The sequence below is a fragment of the Dermacentor silvarum genome, chromosome 6 (assembly GCF_013339745.2).
Source record: "Dermacentor silvarum isolate Dsil-2018 chromosome 6, BIME_Dsil_1.4, whole genome shotgun sequence".
NCBI classification, from domain to species: domain Eukaryota; kingdom Metazoa; phylum Arthropoda; class Arachnida; order Ixodida; family Ixodidae; genus Dermacentor; species Dermacentor silvarum.
In genome coordinates, this window is record NC_051159.1 from 18,288,784 (window position 1) to 18,310,968 (window position 22,185).

Here is a 22,185-nt window from a genome sequence, read left to right on the forward strand (position 1 = left end):
ACTTTAATACTGCAAAGTTTATTTGCGACCTCTTTGAAATGTTTTGAATGACCCTACTTTGTATATTTACTTGGAATATTTGTCACATACATAGAAGCGCTAAGTTAACCAATTGGTAACTACACCAAGACCGATATTGCAGTTACCAGGACCGAGCACGGTTGGTCCGCAGCTCATGATCAGTGCAGCCATATACAGCCGATGCATATCGGGGGTGTTATGCAAGCGTCTACAAAGATCGGAGCGCGTATAGCGGGCAAATTTGCTTTAGAAATAAGTTTGCAGTCCACGTGTGCTTATATCACAACGTTTACAAGGGCGTTGCAAAAAAAAAGCACATTCGATAATTGGCGGTATCTTTCAGAGCCGCGTATACTGCATCTATTTTGTCTGCTTTGGACGTGTTATTAGGTGCACATTACAAAATTGCGATATCGTTTAGTATTGCTATGTCGCAGAGTTGTAAACATGGTAATTTCCAATTTTCGAGACTCTTTCGAAAGACAGCGCCGACATTAAATCAACATCTGCTTCCAGCCCATACTTGATTTTACATTGTATTTTAAATGCAAGAAACGTCATCGAAATCGGTGTAGCGATTGCCGAGAATGTCGATTTCACCATTCCTAAGTATCCGGAGCTAACGCTGCCAGCATTGCGCATTTCAGTGCGGGCGCGTCCGGAGTTTCCTTTCTCCGTGCAAACGAAAGGCTAACGGCGCCGCGACTGGCAGACATGGAAGGAGGATGAGATTGGAATTTTCTGCCTCCCCCCATGCTCGGCGGCCCTGGCTGCATAGCGCCTCTTCCTCTTCACAACCACTCTCTCTAGACCGTGCTCTAGACGCCTCCAACTATCACGTGACAAAAGCCATGAGCGAGGGCGTTGGTTTGGTCGCGGGAGCTCAACCTCCCTTTGCCGTTCTCTCTCGCGACCGTCCTTTCAATCTTTTCCGTTTCACATCTTTCACGGCGGGAAGCGGCGCCGGTTGTTCGGGCAAGTCGGTTCGCGCGTTTGTTTCCGACTTCGAAAACTGGCCGAGCGTGCTCTCCATTTTGTGTCTTCGATGCGTTAACCAAGGACCCTTGCTGAGCCTCGGAGTACGCGGCGTCGCTTCTTTGACTCGGAAAGCGGATTCTGCCTCGTCGATACGGACAAAAAAAAAAAAAAAAAGTGAGTACCGCACGAAAGTGCCTTATTTCTGAGAATTGTTACCCCCAAATGCGCTTTGTATGGGCATGTCACGTTCGCGCCACGCGCTCGAAAAGTATACTGTGAGCTTGCCGCCGTCTTAAACGTTGATACATGTTTGTCACAGATAAAATAATGCTTGCTTTTTCCACATTGTGAATAACTATTTCATGACGCGTTTTCGTGTTTTTTCTCGATGATCCTGACAACGTGCGAGATATAGCGCTGCACTGACAAATTTAATTCCTAATTATATTGCAGTCATCCATGGTCCGTGGAATGCGTTCGGGACAGTTAGTGTCCCTGTGGGGGTGAAGTGCTAAAACACCCGTGTACTTAGATTTAGGTACACGCTAAGGAATCCCAGGTGGTCCAAATTATTCCGGAATCCCTCACTTTGGCGTGCCTCATAATGTAGATCGTGGTTCTGGCGCGTATAAACCTCATAATTTTTTAACGTTAAGGAGAGTCAATTACTCATGGCAGGCTTATCACAGCTGCTGCTGTACGCATGCCGAAACTTTAGGGCTTCAACTAGTGTCGCTCGTTTGGCGATACAGAACTACGCTGCTTGCTCTTCCAGTGGACCACCATTCCTGCATTAATATTGTTGGCGATCACGAACGCGATGAGGCAAACTTGCGTAGCCGACATAATTTGTTTGGCATGTTTATTGTTATTCAATTCCTGGCTGGCGCGGTAGCGCCATTAAAAAATATTCCTTGCCTCGAATCTTGATCCCCACTGTTCTCGCGTAAAATCGCGCGCTTGCTGTTGCGTGTTACTGCGTTTGCTTGTAACGTGTTATGTTTTAACTCGTATTGTACTGGTTGCGTGTGACTCACTTGTTTTAGTCTTTTCATTTGCGTTTAGTGACGGTGATGTAACTGTGTACTGCGCATTTGGTCGAGCTACTCTCACCCACGCTTCGAATCTATTGATTGCTGGTAGGCATTTCTAAAATATTGCGATCTTTGTGGGTGCTTGCTCATGGATGCAGACTCGGGAACACGCCGCTTTGCGCATAATTTTCTTTCGCGCTATCAATTTAACCCATAAATTGTGCATGGCTTAAATTAAGTCGCATCGGCGTTCCTACCGCAAGTCATAATCTGAATATGCTAAATCTCGCAGGCTGAAAACGAAACGTTAGGTGAACTCGTAACTAAAATTCATGAAAATCTGGGGCTTTACATGCCGGAAGCGTGATATGATCATGAAGCACGCCTTAGTAGGGGACTTCAGATGAGTTTTTACCACCTGTGGCTCTCTAGCGTGCAGCCAATGCACAGCACACGGACATTTTTGCATTTCGCCCCCATTCTAATGCGGCCGCCGCAGGCGGGATTTGCGCACCTTCAGCACGCCCCATATTTTGTTTCCTTGTTTGTTTCTCTGGTTAAAGAAATATCGCCAGGCCATCTACGCGTTTCCACGCTGTTGTGTTCTTTCGGGGTTTTACGAGCCAAAACCACTTCTGATTATGAGGCACGCTGTAGTGGAGGGCTCCGGATTAATTTTGACCACCTCAGGTTCTTTAACGTGCAATACAACGCAAGCACACGGGCGTTTTTGCATTTCGCCTCCATCAAAATGATCTCGTGCTCGCTCGGCAGCGCAAAACGGCTTAGCCGACTAAGCCACCGCGGCGGGTCACGCTGTTGTGAATTGTTGCTTTGTTTCTTGTTTAACCGTTATTTTATCAGAGCTTCATGGGATCGCTGGTAGCGATGTCCTCCAACGCACTTCTCTGAAAGGGAAGGGAAATTGAAATTTTAGTGTTGTTACGAACGTTTAGCAAAGCAGCTATACATCGCTTTATACCGTTGCCGCGACGTTCTCAGGCACAAGTCTGGTTGGCGCGTGCTCGCTAAGCTGCGCCAGTTGTACGCGTGGCGTGCTTTTTAGGCAATGCAAGCAAACCAACCGGTAGCTGCTGGATACGGTAGCGGCAATAGTAGAGCGGCATATGGTAAATGCTTGTTCATTTAATGTTCCAGTGGGAACCCGTGAGGTACCTGAATAATTAAATAAATTGAGGTATGTGTACCTACTCGCGCGTAGCGTCAAGCGTTGAGCAAAATCAGACACTTGCAGCGTTCTATCAACAAGCTGAAGCGCTGGTAAGCAGGACGATGCATGAGAGAGTGGTTTCCTGTGATCCACTTAACGATAGGCCTTTGTTATCGCAAGACTAATTATTTGAAACGCTGAAAAGGTCATTTCTTATTCCTCTTGTGCCATAGACATGCGAAAATATAGTCTACAAGTCAGGCCGCATTGTTGTTCCAGAGCGGATTATGTGACCATATACGTGGTGTCTTTTTTAGCTGCACCAATTTTTTAAAAATTGCCTGTGGCAGATAGCACAATTACAAACCTTGATCAAAATTACTCGATAAGGCGGCCATTACGTTACGAGAAACCAATATGCTTTCCGAATAATTTACTTAATTGCGCTAATAAACGAACTACTTTGCAGCACATATTTTTAATCTACGAATTGTAGCTAGTGGGTATGCAATGCATATCGACTTGGACCGAGATTTGAGGACTACGCTAGTTTCGATATAATAATTTTGAATGTGTCCACCGAAATGCATTGGCGTTCCAGTTAGTGTGTGCTTCAATGTATGAAACAGTGTTTTCTTAAAAATTAAGTTAGAAAACTGTGCATTTTTACTGCAAGTTTGATACCGCATATCTCGAAACCGCTGCCATCCTCAGAATTTGTTCCAAGTCGATATGCCTGGCATAATCACTAGCTACAATTAAAATATGTGCAGTGAGGTAATTAATAAAAAGTTAATTAGTGTAAGTGTCAATTGTTCAATTAAACGTTTAGATTTTTCGTAGAAGCAATAGGCCACCTCATCGAGTAATTTAGAACAATTTGGACAGCACAATTGTGCTGTCTGCCACATGTTCTTACAATTTAGTTCAGCTAAAATAAAAAGGACCATGTAGAATGAGAACATACCGTATGTTCTCATTCTACAAGGTTTTTTTTTGACTGAACCAAATTAAAAAAAAAAAAAAACATTGCATGTGGCAGATAGCACTTGGGCAAGCGCAATGGTCCAGTCATATCACATGCTTCAAACCATTACGTTATTAAGCTGCTTTCTGTGTTACATAGAGAGAAAGTAGCATTCTTTAATGAGATGCTGGAGATCTTAGCCTGGCTATTCGCCTGACATGCTATTCTAGGTGCTTAATAACGTAATGGTTTGAAGTAGTGATATGACTAGCCCATGGCGCTTGTCATGTAATTGTCATTTTAATTGAGTATGATGTTACCGGTAAGCTGAACCAACCGCTGAGTAGGTTGAGCTTAGCACTGAGGCGAGGATGACAGAAGAAGGTGAATACGTCATTGCGGCCTCAGTAATGACAGAACAAGATGTTGGCCTTCAGAATAACACACGGATGTTATGTCCTATCGTTTGCGCCTTTAAATAAATAAATTCTAAGTGTGGCCTGTATGTGCGGCGTATGTATCTTTGTGTCCTCATTAACTGCTAGTTTGGACCGAATTTTTTAATGCTGCTTCACTTGGTTCTTGACAAATGTATCTGTCCTAATTTAAACCACAAGAATGATTAATACGTAGAATTTTGCTCACATTGACTTCCATAATTTGCAACAGCTAGGATAATAAATTCAAATTCAATGCCGCATCTGGCTTATGTTTTCTTTTGGTTCTGGAGTTCATGTTACAAGAAGAAAAAAAAACAGGACGCCGATCAAAAAGTGGTAATAAGAATTGGACGCACGCAAGCCTTGTTCACAACACGAACTGCTCGAAACGACGGCATTCTGCGCATGCAGGCGGGATATTGCCATCGTTGCGATACAGCGTTTTTTCTGTAGTTTTTTGTAGTCTGGATAGCAAGGGATTCCAGAAACTCCCTTCAAATCCAGTTTCCTTAGCAATGATAGAAGCCTTGTCTCGTCGGTGGCATATTCAGCCTGCCACGTGCTCCGCAAGTGCAATGGAAAGCAACATTGTTTCTTCACTTCTGATTCATTTCTAATTGATATCTTTGACATAGGTTTCATGCTTCAAGCGCTTTCAGAATGACTGCTTTCGCTGATGTAAAGATAGTCGCGATTCGCGCCGGCTGTTCTGTATACAATGCTTGGAATATACCTTCTGCATCTTCACATCTCCCTGTTCATGCTGCAACTAGTGGGCCTAAACGTGGGACATTGACTTCATAGGGTTTCAGAACAATTGCGATGGCCTTGCTCACTCAAGGGACATAGGCGAGGGTCGTGCGAGCTCGAGGGCGCGTGTGACCGGCAATGTGGCAGGCCTCAACGATTTTCGTCGAACGAATGAACATTTCCGGTTATGCTCACTCGGACGTAATCTGTGCAAGTCATTGTCAGAAATCTGGTCGCCAGGATTAAAGCAAAAATTTTACAGCGATCCCGGCAAATTTGCTCTAAATCAGGACGCTCATGGCAGTGGCGTATCAGGTGGGGGTGGGTGACCGGGCTTCCGCCCGCCCCCCTCTCTCTCCAAATCTCGTCTCTTTTTTTTCTTTTTTTTTCTTTTTCTTTTTTTTCTTTCTTTTTTTTTTTTTTACGGCCTGCGCCCTGCTCCGTTTTGTGCCTGGCACGTCGCCTATTAACAAAGGCGCGTATCCTTCGAACGTGCGGCTGTTATGGGCATTCGCGTCTCAACGCATCTCCGACGCCTGGGAACTTAAAAGAACGAAGCACCGCAGTCAGGACGATCGCGGTGCTTTAGCTCCCCCACCCCCGAAAGAAATATCCTGGCTACGCGCCTGGCTCAAATTACGTCGCGAACATTCTGAGTGCGGTTACCCCGGAAGTGTTTCATTCGTTGCGTAGAACATCGTTCAAGTTGACCAGTGACCTCGCTTGGCCGCGCGTCCTGGAGTCGACGCTGCCATTCAATATGTCCCCAAAAGGAGGCCTTGTCACGTGTTCTGAAAACCTATGACGCGCGCCGCATATATGTTCCTGCCTGCACGTTGCATCATGAACTGGTGCGGACATGGTGTAGAATTATTTTTCGGCGCAAACTGCTACTACGTTTAAATCAACAAAAGATGCAATTTCGAAAAAGGGCTTGCAGCATGTGTATGATTTGAAAACGAAAAATGTCGCTTGCGACGTAGTTGCGGAGGACATGGCAGCCTCCAACAATGGCACTGGCCTTCTTGGACAAGGCTGTCGTTATTGCCAAGAATTCGGATTTCACGGTAATATCTCGAGGGCTTGCTACCAAGGCTACAGATAAGGCCGAATCGCAATGATGGCATTATTGCATCTGCATACGGAAGATACCTAGGTCGGATTTCTAACAGTTACTGTTTGCAAACAAGGCTGCGGTATAAATGAGTGGGAACTCTTCAGTCATATGCAATAAAATCTTTTTATAGCGAAGTTGAAGGGGGAGCCAAAATTACGTCATTATGTTCATTACTGCCGTTCACTGCAATATATGCGCAATGTCGCGCACAAATTTCAACTTGTATAGAAGCAGACGGTTTTTCGAGCAGCAGAACCACTACATGGCCACGTGCTCGCTGAACTTCTAATAAAACAGCAAAAGAAACTTTGGCGTCCTTAACACACCACTTCTTAGCATCTGACACGATTGCCTTTACGATAGCTGCTTTCTGTTTCAATGTCATGATCTTTCGTTACCGCTTTTAGTTAGCTCGTCTCTAGCATCGGGAAACCGGCGAAACGGCGACGCGGTTGAATAGGTTGCACGCTGCGACACCAACTATGTTCGTCGTGTGCGAGCAGCACGTGGTAGACACAGGGAGGCGTGGCCTCTGAAATTGCACCGGCGCAATCTCCGAGGCCACGCCTATAGCTGCACTAACTATATAGCCTGCGTGGTGCCGCAGTAAGAGGAATTGTGATGGCGATCTAGAGTCTGCTTACGCGCAACTACGCGTAGTGGTGAAAAGTACCAGTGTTGGACGGTGGATTCAACGCAAATACGTAAACGTTTTAAACATCGGCAACGAATGTGTGTTCTACCCTGCGGAGAGCAGAAGCGAGCCTGCAAGGGTCGGGCATTTCTTTTTTCGGAAAAAACTGAAGTTTGGTGTATCTATTGGCAGGATAAGTTTACTTCATTGAAACGAGGTTATAAAAACATGGATATCTTCGGAGATTTCAGCGGGAATGTCATTTTGTTGTATACAATAATTTGTTATACCCCGTTTCGTTATAACGAAGTTTCACTGTAACATATCTAACATCTTTTGTCTTACCTTCTAATTGCAGGTGCGAAATCTGAGGTCAAGCATCATTGGAACACGCTGAATTTTCTGCGGGTGCATCAGCCTGTGGAAATGTCTAAGCTAGTTCCCTGAATCGTGAAGTGTCCAATTTGTTATAACAGCCAGCCACAATGCAAAACTCTAGGAGGTGCATTAGAAACATTTTGCTTATGTAGTGGCGTGTTATTGATTTATTAAAAATTCTTTGAAACCTTTGACCACTTTAGCGCTTCATTTGTGTGAACAATCATGCTTTATGTTAAGCATACGTGGCTTTGACACGTGTTCATCACTTTTGTGGCTTTGCCAATATTTCAGTGTTGCTATGGTGGGTTGTAAGAAATGGGCCATAGGGATTGGTGCTATCGGTAAAGCCAACCTTTTTTCAATATTTCGAGGAATACGAACATCCTCATTGATTTCTCTATGTAGCAGATAACAGGGAGACACTCAATTCCTTTATAATTAATGCTATAATGGAAGGGTGTTTTGTGTATCTAAATTTTTGTGCGTGCCAAACATCCATGCAAGGAAAAATTCTGTAATAGTGTTGCAGGAGGCTTTTATATTATTCCATCTGCAAATCTAGATCAGTGTTGACAAGGTAAGTAAAATGATATTGGGTCTTCCTGGACGTAATGCGCAGTGTATGCTGTTTCTAGCCAGATCACTGAAGCTAGGCAACATTTCGTTGGATAGTTGACATCTGAAGGAGACAGACCAGCTGGATTGCAATATGACCTAATTTCAGCTTCTGGAAACTACTTAAAATGTCATTTGTGCTAGTGCTTCCCCTAGGTGACAATAGGTCAGGTGTTGAACTAAAGTTTAGAGAGGTCAAGTCCGTTGTACTTCATATATTATATATACATTCATAGCATGGTTATTGCTTATTTGTTTCTTCACTTTTTTCCTCAAAGTGAAGATTGCGTAACTTTATGGAATACATTGTGTTGAAATAACCTACGTCGTGTTCAAATTTCACATCCTCTCCACTTTAGATCTAAGTATATTTCCACTGTCACTATCTTTTGTAAATACTATAAATACTGTAAAACAATATTTAGGGCTTAAGTAACTAAATACGAGCGACTAGAAAATGCCATGCCTTAGTCGACCAGTAGATGTTTAAAGCATTTAAAAACGTTTTTAAGACATCCTCAAAACGTCCAGCAGAACGTTTTGTAGCCGTTTTCAAAACGTTCCCAAGATGTCTTGCAAGATGTCTTCTAGCCGTCTTTGAGACGTCTACAAGACGTCTTGTAAGACGTCTGATATCCCAAATTTGGCGGTGCATTAGACGGTCTTAGAGACGGCTACAAGACGTTTTAAGACGTCCGACAAAATCTTGGTAAGATGTCTTGAAGAAGTATTTAAAATCTTGCCAAAACGTCTTCAAGACGTCTTGTAAACGTTTAAAAGGGTTTTCAAGACGTCTTACTTATCTTGTCAAGACGTCTTGAAGACGGCTTCTAGACCAATGTGTGTTCAGTGGGTCACGTAATGCTTTCGCCTAGTTTATTTCTTCCTCCACGGGGGCGGCCTCTCTCCGGGCCCCAGGCAGCCTGTGTGACGCGCGCGTAAAGCGGGGAAGCGCTTGGCCAGCTCGACATGACTCGGGAAAACAGTCGACAGTCGCTCTCGGTCTTCGCAGCCGCGCGGTCGTTGCTCGTACTCCGCATTCTACAGTACGATTTCAAAATTTTCACGCCACTTTAGTCACTGTCTGGAAAACGATTAATCGAACTGCTTTAATCGAATAAACCGATTAAATTTAAGGCACACATCGATGACGATTAATCGTTTTGCGGCGTGCTTTTAGTCGAATAATCGATTAATCGTTCATCGATATTACCATCCCTACCTTCGACTGCTTTCTCTCAAATTATATCGAATTAAACACAGTAGTGCTGTTCAGCCGCGTAAAATTGTATTCAAAGCGATGGGCGAATCGATCCTGCGGTACGGTGTATGCTTCTTGCTCGCGCTCACGAGCTAAACAAATTCATAAAGTTTTACATCGGCTGTCAGCAAACATATTGTATAGCATAAACTGTGATGACTTAGACACCTTTTCAAAAATGAGGGCGGCTGAAGGTACATCTTTACATTACTTATTTATGCAAATAGTGGTTATCAGAAATTGCTTCTGTAAATTCAAACAATTAGAAAGCAAACCATGAGTCTTAAGGAGTGTGTGCCGTAATAAACTTCCTAAAATATAAACACATTATGAAAAGAGATGCCGGGATTTTTACGTCCCCTTTCACTTTAATCAATTACCTCAGGAAATGTTGTGCTTACATTCGGTAAAACAATTGAAGTCTGCTCTGAAATCTTGGTTGACTATCAGTACTCTACTACTTCATCCTGTAACTTCGCTTCTTGAGTATTATTGCTTCTTGTGTTTTATTTTGATTTCTTCATTTAAGTTAGATTATCTTTGATAAATGTCTTACATCATCCTTGTGTTATTGAGGCACATGTGCTGTTCATGAGCTGTACAATACTTTCTTTTTTCGGGCATGCGTATGTGCTGAGTAGACACTATAGCGACTGCCGTGTCCCGCCCACAAGCGATTACGCTTCCGCGGGCACGAATACTACTTTGTATTTTCTTGGAATAAAATATGTATGTATGTGTGTATGTATATATGTCTTATGGAAGCGAAAGGGCCCTGCAGTGGTATCGCTATGAAAGGCATGCAGTATCTAGGTTCGAAGTGATCGGGAGACGACAGAAACTCAACGGTGTTCTTCGCGATGAAACACGTACCGGTATAGTATCGAATTTTTTATGCTAAGGTTCTTCAACTCCTGACGGAAGCCAGCATTAGGTGGACGAGATGACCGCGATACCGTTCCATAATGAAGTTGATGCAAGCGTATGATGCAAGCTTATAAGCGTGGTTTGATGGAAGCCGGTTAAGAGCTGAGAACGAAGGAACTGCACAACACGCATCCTGTTGTTTTCTCACGTAAGGTGGTAAGCAAGCAGTGGACAGTGGGAGGAAGCATCGGCATCCTAATGTTTTTTTCCAGACTTGTAATTGACGTTCAAGTTGTATTTTTGTAAAAGAAGTATCAATTTCTTTAGCGTCGCCAATGAGCCCAAGGGTTGGTGATCAGTAAGGAGCGTGAAGTGGTGGCCTTGCAGACAAGGACAAATTTTTTGGATGGGCCAAAGAACGGCGAGGCACTCTTGCTCAGTGGTCATATATTTTTTATCTGCCGCTGTCAGCATGCGACTCGCGTAGGCGAGCACCTGTTCTGGAGAGTTTTTCTCACGTCACAGAAGAACAGCACCAATACCACGGCCGCTGGCGTCAGTTTTTTGAAGAGTGGGTGCGGTGAAGTGGAAATGGTAAAGCACAGGTTCGGACATTAGGGCATGATTAAGTCCATGAAATACAGTTTGGAATTCGTCCGGCCATACCTATAGAGCTCCATAAGGAAGGAGTTGAATGAGCAGCGCCGCAGTGGTGGCAAAGTTATGTATCAAGTGCCAGAAGTACGAAGCTAGGCCGAAGAAGCTACGCAAGTCTTTGGTGCGTTAAGGCCTGGGGAAGCGGAGGACGACGGTAATCTTATTGCGGTCGGGTCGAATGCCATCCTTACTGACAAGGTGGCCGAGGTGTCGCTGGTGAAGTAGTGTTTTGTATTCAGCTGAACGTCAGCACCAGAGAGGTGTGTCCGAACTTCGCCGAGGCACTGGAAGTGATTATAGACTAGAATTCAGATCCGTTCTCCGGAGCCGCCATTTTCTCGCGACGGTGGCGCCGCGGTGCGGGCATTGGCTGTGGTCTGCGGGCACCGCGAATCACTACACTTTACACCTTTACCCCTCTTCCCAGTACAGGGTAGCCAGCCGATATTTCCACTGGCTAACCTCATTGTCTTTCTTTCCCTTTCTTTCTCTCTCTCTGGCGGAAGCAGGTGCGGTGGCAATCAATTGTTCTTCAAGCGGACCATTGACGCTTAAAATTGGTAAGTGCATGCTCATTTCACTTCTCTATTATGTGCGCATTACGAACGCAGTAGAATACGCGTCGGATCGAGGGCACGCTTGACTTTTCCAAAGTTTCGCGGTGTCATGGTCGCAATGAGGGCGACGCATTTTCTTTTGCGGAAGACGTAAGCATTGTTGTCCGCCCGTCGTAAAGACAATGACAATGATGATGTTTATTTGCATCAGTACGTGACGCATCAGAACATGACGCGAGGGGCATGCAGAAAAAGCTGCCACATGGACAGCTTTACGAAGCCGCAGGCTCCCGCATTGGCGTTTGCGCGGCGTTAGCAAACACAAAGGCAGCACATCATTGCTTACAAATACCATTTGCACAAAATTGAGCAAATGTTATTGAGCGAAGCAAATGAAGAAAAAATGTGTTCTAACAACAGGGCATAGTACAAAATATCTCCAACCAATAAGGACAAAAAAGCAGTGATAGGCATAACGGTATCGCAACTGTTCGAAAAAACACGAGGGCGAAAAAGATATAATCAAAAACACTTGCCGTAACAATATCATTTCTCACACAAACTAAAAAAAAACGAGAGAACCAAGAATATAATCTATGCAATGGGACTAGTGCGTTTCGTTAAGAAAGAAATTGCGAAAGCCAGGGAAAACAATCTAGTGCAGGCAGAAATAACTATTCAGAGCTTTCAAAGAGGTATTTTCCAATCCATTGGTTTCGTTGTGTAATTTATTGAGTAGCCTTGGCAGGTTGTTATGAAGAATTTGTTGTCCGTATGTCATTCTAACAGTTTCCACTTTCCAAAACTCTCTTGTCCATGTCGTATGTGTTGTAATGTTGATTTTTAGATCCGCTAGTGTTCTTGAAAAGCTCACTTCATTTTTTATTTCTTGTTTGTATGCTCTACAGAGTCGATAATCGTACATACTGGCAATTGACATTATATTATATTTTACGCAAAAATCAGATGTATGAACACATTTTGGAACGTTTTCTGCGACTAGTAAGAACTTTTTGTTGCAGTACACAAAGTTTCTCCAAATTTCCCTGTGTGGTAGTAGCCCTAACTAAGTGAGAGTAGTTTAGACTAGAAAGAAACAGTGTGTTGAAAATCAGCATCATTATTTTTGTTGGCAGTATATGACGGTTACGGTAAACAAGCCCGATTGTTTGAGATAATTTTGTCGCCAAGGAATTTACATGCATATCCCATGATAAGTTTTCTTGGAAAATAACGCCTAAAGTTTTAAATCACGGAAGAATATCGATAGGCGTTCAATTTAGCAATATAGGCGTATTAACTAGTACGTTTTTATTTTTGCTCCGGAAAACTCTTGCTTTTGTTTTGTTTGTGTTTATTTTAACACTATTTTTACTTGTCCATTCATGTAATCATTGAAGGATTAAGTTTGCTTCCTCAACTAATTCATCCGACGACTTTCTTGTCAGGAATATGCTAGTATCATCGGCGTAAATTATATAGTTTGCCTTGATACTGATGCTAATTAATATTATTCATTAAATAGTAATTATTATATAAATTATATAATAATAATATATATTATATAATAAACAGTCCTTCTTTCTGTATCTCTTACAGAGTGAAAATAAACTTGATTGATTGATTGCTTGATATAAATTAAAAAGGAAAGGGCCCAAAATACGGCCTTGTGGCACGCCACAAGAAACGGGCAGTGGACTAGAGAGTTCACCATTAATGCCGACCCTTTGCTTGCGGTGTTCTAGATAACATGTGATCAGGGATGCAGCCTTCCCGCGGTAGCCATAACGCAAGAGTTTCCTAATAAGAAGTGAATGAACGACACAATCAAATGCTTTTGTAAAATCTACAAACAAGCCCAGAACCAGCTGTCCCTCATCAATTGCCCTTGAAATTAACTCTTTCTGAGAAAGTAAGGCACCCTCCGTGCCAGTGGCGTAGCCAGAAATTTTGTTCGGGGGGGGGGGGGGGTTGCAGCGCGGCCTCCTCTTTATAGAATTTGTCGAGGGATCAAATACATGAATAATAACTGCATTGCCAATGCCAGTGTATATTAGATGCTGCAAACGAATTATTGAACGCTACGCACTGTGAATACAAGTAAAGTATGTATTTTTTTCATTAAAAAATATATTCGTATGTCCCCAAAATTGTGGCAGAAATAACTTACATCAATGCTTCCGCATTTTTTGTCTATTTAATAAGTACAGAAAGTATCGCGCGAACTTTAGAACTATATCAGTTTAAAACCAGCAACGCAGTGCATGCAGCTGATATGAAAAACGTAAAGGCCATGAAATTAACAAGTTGAGGACAAATATTTTGATGAATCTTTGTCATTCACGAACCTTGTTTACATTTTCGTACATATGCAACGGCAGGGAAAAACCTCAATGACGCTGTCCTTCGTTGTAATGGATTGCGCAGGAGCAGCTGTTACCAGTCGTGTGTTGGGAGTAATTGCACCAAAATTATAGTCGCAACAGTCAGTACATATAAAAAGCAGTTCTGCAAACATATACATTAGAAATGCGAAGATAGAACGGAATATACACATGCGAAGATACAACTTGACAAAGGGCAAAAAAGTGTGGCTGGAAACAAAGTTCACTGCTTGTATACACAAAACCTCGCAACAAGATATTTAAATGTACTTATAAGCCTCCAATAAATCTACGTATTTAAGCAAACGTCACTGTATATAATGCGTCAAACAAGACAAATAAACATGCTGCTCAGTCACAGATAGTAAACTTTACGCATAGAAAGACAGACGATCCAGAAAAGAACAATGCTATGATCGCAGAGATCGTGATATGTACTTGGGCCATGCTGCAGTCACGCCAGCACCATATGGGTAGAATAATAGAGGAAGGTGCAGAAATTAGTACGAAAATGTGCACTTTAGCTGCTTGCACAGCGGCAACCATTATTATGCACCCAAAATCAAAGAAGGCTATTGCTTTGCTTCAAAAAAGAAGTAAAAGCAGGTAGCCAAAAAGGAAAGAGAGAGAAAAACATTTATTTAGACCATCGAGTTGATCTTGAGGACGAGTGGGTGGTGTCCTCATTCCAGGACTCCACTGGCCATGGCTGCTCGACGTACTTGTTGGACGAGAGCTTCTTGTCCCGCCAGGGTATCGCCGGTCAGCTGTACCTCCCACCGCTCAAATGACGTGTTAGGCGTCTTTAAATGTTCAGGTTTGCCCCCGCACCCCCACGAGATGTGAAAGAGCGTAGGGCGTGTGTCGCCGCACCAGGGGCAGATGCTGCGATATGTTTGTGGGTATATTTTGCTGTATCTGTGTAGGCTTGGGAATGTGTTTGTTTGGATAAGTCTGAGGGCTATTGCCTCTTCAGTGCTGAGCTTTTTGTGAGGGGGAGGATAAATCCTGCGGTTGAGTCGCTGGATCTCGAGTCGGTCACAGTAATTTGATGGCAGGGGCACAAAGGTAATGGGTTGGGATTGATCAGACGATTGGTTTTGCCCCGCTCGGTTAATTAGCGCTCGAGCTAAGGCGTTCGCCCTTTCGTTCCCCTCCAGTCCCGCGTGACCCGGCGTCCACGTGATTTGATGGGTTTCTTGCAGCCTCGGGCCTAGAATCTGAGCCGCCAGCACCGGTGTTCGTCTGTTGGTAAAGTTGCGGCAGGCCTGTTGCGAGTCGGTAACGACATGAGCTTCCCTGCCCACCTTGTCATGTTGCTTTATTACTAGCGCCGCGGCTATGGTCTCAGCCGCAGCTGGGGTCTCTGCACTGACGGAGGCCGCGAGGGTTAAGGAGTTGTCTCTCCCGTTCACGGCAGCAACCGCGAAGAGGCCCCCTGCAGGGTACGCCGCCACGTCCACGTACGTTACGTACGGGTCACCCTTGAATTGTCGGCGCTGTCTGTCGACCCGCGCCTTGCGTCGTCCTTCGTGGAGTTCATGACTCATGTGCTTTGGTATGGGGTTCGCCGTGATCTTGCTTCTGACCTCGGGCGGGAGTGATCGTTGCCCATCGAGGGCACGAAGCTCCGTTGCCGTGCCGGTCCGGTGGAGGATGGCTCTGCCCGCCGCCGTGTTCTGTAGTCTGGCTTTTTGCGAAGCCATAACCGCGTCCGACAGCTCAGCGAAGGTGCTGTGGAAGGTGTTGTGTGTGTCCAAAAAGGAAAGAAAAGGACAAACGAAAGCCACAGATGATGCGGCAAGTTGAACTACCCAATATCCGAGTGTGTTTGTTGCGAAACGCTGCGTGGGCCGGGCTTTCAATAAGCAAGGTCGGTCAAAATTGGTTATTGATGTCCTCGTAATTTTCGTATTCGCGTGATAATTTTGATCATCACGCTAACTGTTACAATAAATGGTGAAAATTTCGGCGGTTTTAAAAGCTAATGAACAGTCATACGTTTTCATAATTACGAGTTCTGAAGACACAGAGCTTTTTACTTGAATTGATTTGTGCTGCTTTGCTGTCTAAAGGACAAACTTCACTCGGCGGGGAAGTTTAGCGAAGCGGTCAATGACTTCGGACACGTTGATGCCAATGTCTCTGTGGACGTATAAAAGTTCCAGCCTAACCATGCGTTTCTCAGACATTGCAGAGCGCAAGTAGTTTTTTAGTAATCTCATGTTTTAAAATATTTGTTCTGCGCTGGCAGTGGTCACGAGAAGGGTGACTAGAATCTTCAGCAGTTTGTACACATTTACATAGAACCCCCAGTCGCAATGAGAGAGGGCATCTATTCCGGTGCTAAAACCTCAATACACTTGTTCGATGTCTTTTGCATCCTTGTTTAGGTACCTTGCACAAACAGTAAGCTGTTCGATTCCAGCAATATACGTCGTTTCGTCAGCAAGTACGGAGAAGTAGCTGCAGCGTTTACTTTTGCATCCAGGCTTTCTTTGATAATTTCACCAAAAATTTCTAGAATGTGGTTTTGTACATCTAGGCTTAAATACGAGGCATTACTGGGGCAACTTTTCAAATGGTTCTTCAGATATGTATCTCCACAGTCAGCTCGCATGCGAAGAAGCGCTTTGAAAATACCAGTATTTCCAGCCGGTGCTTTGCTTTAATCCATAATACCACTGTCCCTATGGCCACGAAGAGCCAGACTTTGTCGCCCGCAAAAAAGAACTGTCTCAATAATAGGCAGCTAAATTTCTTCTGTTTTCTCTTATTTTACTTGGCCTGCCCTAGTCCAGCTGATCGATCACAGTGGGTGCGCTTCCCGAAAACGTTTGGAATGTAATGAAGCAGAGGCCGCCCCTGTGTATGTGCCGACTGAAGAGGAAGACGAAGTATCGTGCCGTGATCGCGAGTGAGCCCCGTGCTACAAAAATCCCTTGCAGTGCCTACCTTTACGTAGCGTTCTTGCAACGTTATCGACGACAATAAACCTTGTCGCATTTGGTGGAGGTTGCTGAGATCCTTCGCCTCGTCCTGGTGCTCCGCACTCGAACCCTGCCAACACCAACACTGTCGCCCGGCACTATGCCTGGTCCAGCCACTCCCTTACGAAAATGAATTTAGAGTTCCTTTAGAACTCCTAATGAGTTCCTATGAAGTCAAAAGGAACTCTATAGGAACTCGCGCTCTATAGAGTCGTCTGCATAGAATCTCTATACCAAGTCTAAAGCAACCTGTCTATAGAAACATGTCATTTCACATACAATAAAAGTGCAATAGAGGGTGTATTGACGTTATATGTAGTGAATTCTATAAAGTATTTTTTAAAGAACGTCTTTAGAACTTCTAACGTGACCTCTCTATAGAATGGCTCGCCATTGGCTTTCTATAAATGTTCAATAGAGAGTGTATTGATATCTTATGTACTAAATTCTATAGAGGAACGTTTATAGAACGGTTTTAGCACTTCTAATGCGGCTTGTCTATAGACTGGCTTTCCATTCGCCCTCTACAAACGTTCTATAGAGGTTGTATTGATATTGTTACGGTGAAGGGAAAGAAGAAGGTGACGCGAAAGAGAGGAAGACGAAGACTCTGGCCGTTGCCTGAACGCCATATTTCTTCGCTTGTAAATATACATCCTTCATACTCGTGGTCCTGCTTTCTTCCTGCAACATTTTGGTGGAAGGTGCGGGGTACAATCACGGAACTTCGCAGTGGACGTCATCTACCTGCCGCCACAATGGCAGATCAACCGACACAACCGACAACGCCTCAGTAGCCCACGCCAACGGTCATCCTCACTCATCTGCGGGACCCGGGGACATTTTGTGGCACGGACAACACCGACGTCGAGGACTGGCTTGTGATGTACGAACGAGTGTGCGACAACAACAGGTGGGATCCAACAATGATGCTAGCAAACCTGATGTTTTATCTGAAAGGAACTGCGAAGCAATGGTACGATACGCATGAAGCTGACCTAACAAGCTGGGATGTCTGCAAAGAAAAAATGCGCGACCTGTTTGGCAGACCTGTCGGTCGTCAGTTGGCATCAAAAAAAGAACTTGCATGCCGCGCTCAGACGTCCACAGAATCCTATGTCGTGTACATACAGGATGTGCTGGCTCTCTGTCGCAAGGCTGATAACACCATGACCAAGGCGGACAAGATTGGTCACATACTAAAAGGTATTGCAGACGACGCCTTCAATCTCCTGATGTGTAAGGATTGTGCCACTGTGGATGCAATTATAAAGGAGTGCCGGCGCTTCGAACAAGCGAAAGGCCGCCGCGTCCCTCAACATTTCGACAGACTGCCCAATACCGCCGCGACATCTTCGTGCGAAGACCCGCCGCGGTTCGTTCAGCCGACAGGATCAGAAGATATAACGCGTATCGTTCGCCGTGAGCTTGAGGCCATGACTCCGGCTCCAATTCGTTCCGACTGTCGGGAAAGTGTGCCCGCTATCTCGCTTATACAAGCGGTCGTTCGGGAAGAAATAGCGAGTTTGGGCATTCCATCTCTCTGTTCGGTCCGCCATACGAACACCTACCAGATTTCTCCGGCCGCTCGCTCCCTGACGCAAAGCTTTCCGCCACTCCACCGCAACCCCGCTGACTGGCGCACACCGGATGACAGACCCATCTGTTTTAATTGTTCCGGTATTGGACACATCGCCCGTCATTGCCGTAATCGCTGGTCGTCGTCGCCTCGGTGGTCGTCTCCGAGTCACTACCGCCAAGTACCAGACAATCGCACTTTCTCGCCCTACACGCCGCCTAGAAACATCAATGCCGACCGTGCTCCACCAAGATCCAGCCGCTTTCCGTCTCCGCAAGGCCGTCGGTCCCGTTCGCCTCTAGTTCACCACTCTTCGTCCCCATCTGCAACCGGCCGCTTCCCTTCGGGAAACTAGGCGGTGCAGCTCCCGGAGGTGAAGCTGCAACTCCGACCCGGCCCACAAATCCTGTGTTGACCCTGCCTACACGTGGAAACCTACTGGACATTGAAGTTGATGGTGTTCCTGATACATCTCTCGTTGACACAGGAGCGCAGCTTTCAGTTATGAGCGCTGCTCTCCGCCGAAGGCTCAAAAAGGTTCTGACGCCCGCCGTACCGTGCACTGTGCGCGTCGCCGATGGGAGTACTTCACCTGTTCTTGTAATGTGCACAGCACGTGTGACCATTGCGGGTCATTATAGCGTTGTTTTATTTATCGTCCTCGAGCACTGTCCACACGACCTAATTCTCGGCCTCGACTTCCTTTCGAAACACTCTGCCCAAATTGACTGCTCCGCAGGTGTACAGCTGGATCTGCCGCTTCCTGCCGACGCCGACGCAACAACTTGTGCCTCACCCCGCTTATGTGCTGCTGAGTTTGCAAGGCTGTCTCCACAGGCGGCTACCAATGTCCTCCTGACGCCCTGTCCTCCCGTACCTGATGGCGAGTACGTCGTGTCTCCGCTTACTGACGTGGTGTTGTCACGAAATATCGCCCTACCGAGCACCTTAATCCGGATCCTCGAAAACTGCGCTCGGGTGCCCATCCTCAATTTTGGATTTTCGACGCATGTGCTGCCACACGGCATTGCCGTCGCACTTATCACTCCTTTGGAAGAATTTGAGATTTCTTCTTTGGCCTCCGAATCCTTCCTGAGTACCAACGCACCTTTGTCACCCATTCCTTCGTGCTCGACGCCTGCGGACGATGTTTGTAAGATGATCGCCCCTGACCTTCCTTCCGAGCAAAGAACAGCTCTTGGTCACCTCCTGTCATATTATCGGGATATCTTTGATTTGGACGACCGTCCACTTGGTCAGACATCTGTTGTCACGCATCGCATCAACACCGGTGACGCCAGCCCCATTCATAGGCGGCCATATCGTGTCTCCGCAACAGAAAGGGCCATAATCCAGAAAGAGGTCGACAAGATGATGAACAAGGACATCATTGAACCTTCCAGTAGCCCGTGGGCATCACCGGTTGTCTTAGTAAAGAAAAAAGACAACTCGTGGTGCTTCTGCGTTGACTACCGTCACCTCAACAAGATAACAAAGAAGGATGTTTATCCCCTTCCTCGCATTGACGACGCTCTTGACTGCCTTCACGGATCCCAATACTTTTCATCAATTGACCTCCGCTCCGGCTATTGGCAGATTAGCGTCGACGAGATGGACCGCGAGAAAACCGCCTTCGTCACACCGGACGGTCTGTACCAATTTAAAGTCATGCCCTTTGGATTATGCAATGCGCCAGCTACATTCTAGCGCATGATGGACTCTCTGCTGCGCGGCTTGAAGTGGTCTACATGCCTCTGTTACCTCGACGATGTGATTGTGTTTTCGTCGAACTTTGAGAGCCACCTGAGGCGCCTCACGACCATACTCGCCGTGTTTCGCAGGGCTGGCCTTCAGCTAAACTCCTCCAAGTGCCATTTCGGTCGCCGTGATATTACCATGCTCGGCCATCTCGTAAACGCCGCCGGAATCCAACCTGATCCACAGAAAGTCCACGCCGTGCGCAATTTTCCTGTACCTTGTTCAACAAACGATCTCCATAGTTTTCTGGGCTTATGCTCTTATTTCCGGCGATTTGTGCAACAATTTGCCGACATTGCTCGCCCTCTCACTGACCTTCTTAAGAAAGATGCCTCTTTCTCTTGGGGACCACTGCAGGAGCAAGCCTTCTCTACCCTGATCGAGCGGCTTACAACCTCCCCGATTCTGTCACACTTTGACCCTTCTGCGCCTACTGAAGTACGAACTGACGCGAGTGGTTATGACATCGGCGCTGTCCTCGCTCAACGTCAACAGGGCCACGACCGTGTCATCGCTTACGCCAGCCGCCTTCTTTCCACGCCCGAGCGAAATTACTCCATCACTGAGAGGGAATGCCTCGCGCTCGTATGGGCGGTGGCGAAATTTCGGCCGTACCTTTTCGGTCGGAGCTTCTGCGTCGTAACCCAACTGGACGACTTGCACGTTGGGCATTGCGTCTACAAGAATATACATTTTCTATTACGTATAAGTCAGGGCGCCTGCATAAAGACGCTGACTGCCTGTCCCGCAATCCCGTGGATCAACCGGACGATACCGATGCAGACTCGGACATCAGTATTCTGTCCCTCTCCGGCTTTCTCCATATTGGCGACGAGCAACGCCAAGATCCTGTTCTTCGAACACTTATGGAATGCCTAAGCTCCTCGCCTAATGACCCGTCTCTGCGGATGTTCACCTTGCGCGATGGAACTTTATACCGTCGTAGTGTTCGTCCTGATGGCCCGGAGCTCCTCCTAGTCGTTCCAAAGCACCTTCGACTGGTCGTGCTCCAGCAACTTCAGGACGCTCCTACTGCTGGACATCTGGGCATCACTCGTACTTACGACCGCCTGCGGCGCCGCTTCTTCTGGCCCGGCATTTATCGCTCTGTGTGCCGCTATGTCACTTCTTGCGACCTGTGTCAGCGCCGCAAGACGCCTGCTATACCTCCTGCTGGTTTGCTTCAACCAATTGCTATCCCTACAGAGCCCTTCTTCCGTGTGGGCCTCGACCTCCTTGGCCCCTTTCCTATTTCTATGAAAGGAAACAAATGGATTGCTGTAGCAACCGATTATGCGACGAGATATGCCATTACACGAGCGATGCCAACCAGCTGCGCTACAGATGTCGCCGACTTCCTACTATACGACGTCATCCTGCACCACGGCGCCCCTCGCCAGTTACTCACGGATCGCGGCCGCTACTTTCTCTCGAAGGTCGTCGATGATCTGCTCCGCTCCTGTTCTACAGAACACCAGCTCGCTACCGCATACCACCCTCAAACGAACGGCCTCACCGAACGACTCAACCGCACACTAACCGAAATGCTGGCCCTGTACGTTTCCGACGATCACCGCGACTGGGACGTCGCTTTACCGTACACCACTTTCGCATACAACTCGTCCCGTCACGATACTGCCGGATTCTCCCCATTTTACCTTTTGTATGGCCGCGACCCCACCTTGCCCTTCGACACGTTGCTAACCTCCGCAGTACAATCACCCAGCACTGGTTACGCTCGCGATGCTATTGCCTTAGCCGCTCAGGCCCGAGAGGTCGCCCGTCATCGCCTCACAGTCTCGCAAGCTTCTCAAAAACGACGCTACGACCTTCGGCACCGAGACCACCATTTTTCACCTGGTTCCCTTGTCCTTCTCTGGACGCCTTCACGTCGCGTCGGCCTGTCGGAAAAACTACTTTCCCGTTATTCTGGTCCATACCAGATCTTATGACAACTGTCCGACGTGACATACGAGATCGCGCCACTCGGTCAGCATTCAGTGTCTCCCAACGTCACCAGCGAT

At 46.1% G+C, this 22,185-nt stretch overlaps 1 long non-coding RNA gene across 1 annotated transcript; it reads left to right on the forward strand.

The window, feature by feature from the left end:
- Positions 1 to 958: 958 nt before the first annotated feature.
- Positions 959 to 7,684, forward strand: LOC125946201 (uncharacterized). Its single transcript, XR_007467456.1, has 2 exons — positions 959 to 1,173; positions 7,471 to 7,684. It is a non-coding gene; the product is annotated as an uncharacterized LOC125946201 (long non-coding RNA).
- Positions 7,685 to 22,185: the final 14,501 nt, after the last annotated feature.